The sequence below is a fragment of the Oratosquilla oratoria genome, chromosome 28, assembly GCF_046742065.1.
Source record: "Oratosquilla oratoria isolate Oo_2021 chromosome 28, ASM4674206v1, whole genome shotgun sequence".
Classification (NCBI taxonomy): Eukaryota; Metazoa; Arthropoda; class Malacostraca; order Stomatopoda; family Squillidae; genus Oratosquilla; species Oratosquilla oratoria.
In genome coordinates, this window is record NC_134804.1 from 46092159 (window position 1) to 46098770 (window position 6612).

Below are 6612 nucleotides of genomic sequence, written 5' to 3' on the forward strand. Positions count from 1 at the left end.
GTGATTGTGTGACCGGGGTCAACAAAGCTGTAGGCATAGATGGAATACTACATGAATTCACCAAAGACCTCGAACCCATACCACATTGGTGGTTCATGTCCCTCTTTAATCCATGCTTGAGAATGCATAAAGTATCAAAAAGTGGGCAAGAACCAAAGTAGTGGTTCTCTTAAAACCAAATAAGGATTATTTTTTTATAAATAAATTACGCAATAGCGTCATACAGTGGGGGGAGGTTTTCATAATGAATGTAGGAAGGCAACTGGGATGCACATGCTTACACACGTACACACACATATATATACACATACAATACATGAGTTGCAGGTAACATATAGGAATATAAGGACCTCAATCACCTAAAAAGGTATAGATTCATATCACTAATGTGCACATCCTACAAACAGACATACGGGGTGATCTAATAGAGGTGTTCAAGTGGGTCAAAGACTTTAATAAGGATGAGTCAAACAATCTCAACTTATTGAGACAACAGGGTAGGACTCGCAGTAATGGATTTAAATTTGACAAATTTAGATTTAAGAAGGAAATAGGTAGGAACTGGTTCACTAATAGGGTGGTCAACGAATGGAATAGATTTATTAACCATGTAGTGAGTGCTGAAACTATCGGTTGTTTTAAGAAACGGTTAGAGAACTTTATGGATGGGGATGACAGGTGGTGATGGATATGGAACTGTAGCAACGTCACGCTTTCAAGAAATCGTTTTCTTTAGTTTACGCACGACATATATAATTTCCTGTATCAATTAATTATGCAACTATATCTTTAATAACAGTTACATGTTTCCAATAACGAAATGTAAATATGTATAAATGCATATACTAATATTCTGTATAGTAACAATTGTATTTTGTAAACTATTTTGTACACTATTCTTCTAAATGTAACATATGCCCTTTTTTTTAGTTGTACTGCTAAGTCAGCAGTTTGATTCAACTAGATTTGCGTTGCGGACTGACGTATAGAAATGAGCAAGTATTTCTGCCCCATATCTATCATACCTCTTCCACATTTTCATGTCAGTCAACATTTAAATCCTTTGCGTATCAACATACACATGTAAGTTCTCAGTACATATAAATATCGCCCCCAATCAAGAAAATATTATGTATTCATGTCCCGTGGATATTAATGTCTATCATTAGTCACGGAGGATATGGTCGTGTTCAGTGAATATTAAAGAAAAACAACATTAAACTAAGGTAATGCTAAAATCAAGTAAAAGAATCTAATATCATCATACCAACTCAAGAAAGAAGATGGACCAAACTCCGTATGAAATATAAATATGTATGAGTGCATATACTAATATTCTGTATAGTAACAATTGTATTTTGTAAACTAATTTGTGCACTATTCTTCTAAATGTAACATATGCCCTTTTTTTAGTTGTACTGCTAAGTCAGCAGTTTGATTCAAGTAGATTTGCGTTGTGTTCTCGTTGGTTAATCAGATGTACATAAATATATACATGTAAATTCACAGTACAGTACATGTAACATCGCCCGTTACCAGGAAAATATTAAGTGTGAATGTCCCGTGGATATTGATGTCTATCATTAGTCACGGAGAATATAGTCGTGTTCAGTAAATATTAAAGAAAAACATTAAACTAAGGTAATACTAAAATCAAGTAAAAGAATTTAATATCATCATATCAACTCAAGAGGGAAGACCCAACCAGTAAGAAGTTGGACCAAACTCCAATTTCAACTCCGTATGAATAATTAGGCAGAAGCTCCGCGACAAAGCAACATGCTAATCACAAAAATATATATCTAAAAACAGCAAGTGGGTCAGCCCTACACCTGTCATAACTTTAACTTCCTTCCATCTCATTTTTTCCTTACACTAACCCCCCAAATCCCCCCTCTCCCCCATCTTACCTATCCTGTCCAGTAGTAGTAGTAGTAATGATAAGCGAGCAAGTGGGTCTGCCCCACACCTATCATAACTCTAACTTCTTTCCATTTCTTTACACTGACCTTCCAAACACCCCCCCCTCTCCTCCATCCTACCTATTGTATCCAGTATATTAATGATAAGCCTAGAGAGAAGCTAAAATTCTCTAATCCATTTCTTACGGATGAATAATTGTACCATGAATCAAAAACACATCATTAAAGGTTATGTAATGTCTTATATTATCGTTCATTATTAAGTTAGTAAGTGTTTAAATAAAAAATTCTCCACTGTTCATAGCCTCCTCTCTCCTGAGCAAGCTAATCTCAGGCCATGTCTCTCATGTAGTGGACAGGTCCTGAACCTCACCAGTTTATAGAAAAATGTAATTTTCGCAGGAAAATTAATTGTTCCCTGATACAAACCTGAGGTACTCCTTACCCAAGGATACTTTCGCGTAAGCCAAAGTTTCTACCGCTAACACTGTGTGTGTTTGAAAACACCTAATTCCTAGGGTCTGGGCAACCATTATCCCCAGTAAGGGGCCCTCCTGGGGCATATCTTGAACAGCAGCAAATCACTGGAACGGTGTTTGTGGACCTAACAGAAGTATACGACACGATGAACCACAGAGGCTTGTTGCTGAAACTTACCAACATGCTCCAGAACAGTTTATGTCATAAGAAGCCTTTTGGAAAACCCGCAGATTCTATATTGAAATAAATGGCATCAAATGCAGATGGCGGACACAAAAGAACAGTCTATCCCAGGGATCAGTCCGGGTATTCTGTTCTTTAACATCTATACAAACAACCAACACTTTTCCACCGTCGTCCGTAGATTCATCTACGCCAGTGGTTCTTAATCTTTTTCAGTCTCAGAAAAAAAAAAAAAATCTCGTACCCCCATCCAATACAATGGAAACATATGAAAAGGATGAGTGATGCAAACCTTGCTCTGCTTTCTCATTGTAAATATACAGTACCATTGAACTGGCTATCATGTCTCGTACCCCCCATCCCCCAGGGTTCAAGGTTTCGTACCCCTGGTTAGAACCACTGATCTACGCGGATGAGTTCTGTCTAGCCACACAGTACACTACCTTCCAAGAGGTTGAGGCACGTTTATCAACAAACCTCGAACTTACGAGGCACTACTACGATAAAAAGTCCCTCAACCCAAACCTATCCAAAACCCAGGTGTGCTCTTTCCACTTAAAGAATAGAGAAGCAAACCGAAATCTTAAAACACAGTGGTGTGGAAAGGAATCGGGTCAAACAAATATCGTGAACGTTATAAAGTCAAGGCGACTGCAGTATGCCGGGCACGTTGCAAGAATGGACCAGGAAAGAATACCAAAGAGAGTGATGAAGGACGGTATGGTAGGAGGAAGACGATTCCCGGGAAGACCACGCAGAAGATGGATGGACAACGTGAAGGAGGACCTGGACAGGGCTGGAGCAGATGTCCGTGAGTGGATGACAGCAGTGGCACAGAACCATAGAAACTGGAGGCAACTGGTGGCAGCGGTGAGGGGTCAGCAAGTGGCCCGACCACCACCGGAGTGGAAAGGAATCAGAACGCCAGGAATTTCCAATGTACCTCGGGGGTAACTGGACAGGACACTCACGTTTGCCACCCACATACAAAAACTCGGAGGGAAAGTAAGCTTCCCCAACTCCCTGCTTAGAAAATTGGCAGGAACAAAGTGTGGTGCGCTAATGCACACACGCTTAAAACATCTGCCTTACCACTGTCATATGCACCAGGAGAGTAATTTTTTTTTTTTTTTTTTAAAGTAAATCAGCTCATTCAAAGAAAATAGACCCAGAATTGAACGAAACCCGTAGAATTATCACAGGACCACTGCGCCCCAAGCCCATCAACACCCTGCACACAATCACAGGCATTGCACCCGCAAACAGTCGACGACATACCATAGTCGAAAAGGGGAAACAAACATCAGACACAAGGTAACACTACACTCTCACGCACCTCTCCCGAGCAGAGTCAAGTCACGGAGGGGCTTTGCTGCTGTGGAGGAATTGCCACCAGGCACAACTCTAGAATTAAAAAATGGAAGGAATCTGAAATCACAATCCCTCTTAACGATACAGTGCAAGAACCTAAGGAAGAGCTCAGAGATGGGTCAGGTACTTCCAAGACACGAGTGGTCCACACTAATTAGAGCAAGACCCAGAGTTTCCTGAACTGGTGACAATCTGATTAAATGGGGCCTCAAGACAGATCCATCCTGTGAGTACGGAGAAGTTGTACAGATCGCTGACCACGTTCTAAGCTCATGTCCACCTTCACCCGATCTAGTGAACACCGACCTAGTCAACATCAACACCTCAATGGTCGGCCGTCCGGCGCAATAAGATATCATCATCATCATCATTATCATATGTATATTTATCATTATTATTGATATTATTATTATCTTTATCATTATTTGCTATAGGCTTGTGCTGAAATGCCATTTTGTATAATCCATTGTGACTACAACTATAGGATCTTATTTAGTTGAGGGATGACCCTCCCCCACCACCCAGCCTCCAACTTCACTTCTCAGAGGAGCACAAGTGGTGAATGTGATGTTACAGGTGATTCTGATAAGACCCCCACTGGGCGAGCAGATAAGACAGTTGCAGTCTTATCAAAATAGATAAGCCTTGTGGTTTTGTAAAAATTCACTGTTATTGATGCTGCTGCTGCTAGCCCTTCTTCTACCACTTCGGGTTCATCTGTTTTTACTACAACTACTTATGATATTAACTACTATAACTACTTCTGATATTAACTACTACAAACACAACCACTATTAATACTCCTTTTTTCTAAAAACTACCACCATCTTCATGTAATTTTATGGTGAAAGCAGTCAGGATCTGTCTCTCACAGACACAGTTTATTGGTCCCGCTCTCGCCAATGACTTTAGTTGACTACCCTTTTATATTTCATATAATTTAACTTTAATGAAACCTAAAACAAAAGTTCATTTATCCTACTTCCTACTACGGTCTGAACATAAGAACATAAGAATGAAGGAGACTGCAAGTGACCATAATGCCTACACTAGGCAGCTCCGTATCCATCACCACCTGTCATCCCCATCCATAAAGTTGTCTAATCGTTTCTTAAAACAACTGATAGTTTCAGCTCTTACTACATGGTTACTAAGTTTATTCCATTCGTCGACCACCCTATTAGTAAACCAATTCTTGCCTATTTCCTTTTTAAATCTAAATTTGTCCAGTTTATAACCATTACTGCGAGTCCTGCCCTGTTATTTGATATGATGACCTTGTTTGCATCACCCTTGTTAAAGCCTTTGATCCACTTGAACACCTCTATTAGATCGCCCCACACTCTGCGTCTTTCCAGAGAGTGTAAGTTAAAGTGCCTAAGCCTCTCTTCGTAAGGCAAATTTCTGAGTCCATGTATCATTTTGGTCATTCTTCTCTGTACTGATTCTAGTGAATTGATGTCCATTCTGTAGGACGGAGACCAAAACTGTACCGCATAGTCAAGGATGGGTGTAACTATCGCTGGTTAGAGTTTAATAATTACCTCTGCACTTCTATTCGTTACCTTCCTAGCAATGAAACCTAATGCTCTGTTAGCTTTATTCCTGGCGCTAATGCACTGTTTCCTGGTTTTAAGGTCCAAACTCACTAGAACTCCCAAGTCTCTCGCACTCAGTTTTCTCTAAATGCGTGTTAGCTAAACTGTATCTATTTTCGGGGTTGTGTAGCCCTACATTTAGCACGCTACACTTAGAGATATTGAAGCTCATTTGCCATTTCACCGACCATGTGAACGATTTGTTAAGATCACCCTGCCGAATCTCTGCGTCGTCTCCTGACCTAATTAGGCGTTCTATTTTAGTGTCGTCCGCAAACTTAATAACATAACTATTTATCCCGTCGTCTAAGTCGTTTATGTACATAATGGACAACAACGGACTCAAAACCGAGCCCTGGGGTACCCCACTAGTAACAATGCCCCATCTAGATTTTACTCCATTTATGGTGACCCGCTGTTTTCTGTTACTAATACAAGCTCTAATCCATGCTAACACTTTTCCTCCTATGTCATGGGCTTTGATTTTTATTTAGTAGTCTCTGGTGTGGCACCTTATCGAACGATTTGCTAAAGTCAAGGTGAATAATATCGTACTTATCATTGTTACCTGACGCCTTATATACTTTAGTGTAAAAGGATAGAAGATTAGTCACACATGACTTACCCTTGGAGAAACCATGCTGTGAATCACGAATTAAATTATGTCTTTCGATGTGTTCTCTGAGTCTATTTACTATTATTGATTGAAGCATTTTTCCTATAACCGATGTCAAACTGATTGGCCTGTAGTTGCATATAGACGATCTATCTCCCTTCTTAAAGATAGGAACAACGTTTGCTAGCCTCCAAGCAGTAGGCACAAAACCAGTGTCTACTGATTTATTAAATATTTCAGTTAACTGGTCGCAGATTTCAAATTTACACTCCTTTAGATTTCTCGGAAAAATTTCGTCTGGACCCGGGGATTTTGTAGCTTTAAGTCTTTCAATCTGCTTGACTACTTCTACTTTACTAATGCTGATGTTAGATAGACTACTTTCTTCATCCCCTCTGAAAATCGGATCGCAGTCAGGTACTTTAACCTCTCATTACTAAAC

At 39.8% G+C, this 6612-nt stretch overlaps 1 protein-coding gene across 1 annotated transcript in view; it reads right to left on the reverse strand.

Moving 5' to 3' along the window:
- The window catches only part of LOC143040387 (facilitated trehalose transporter Tret1-like), a 31629-nt gene that overhangs the window by 22835 nt on the left and 2182 nt on the right, over positions 1-6612 (reverse strand). The gene's annotated exons all lie outside the window — the stretch shown is intronic.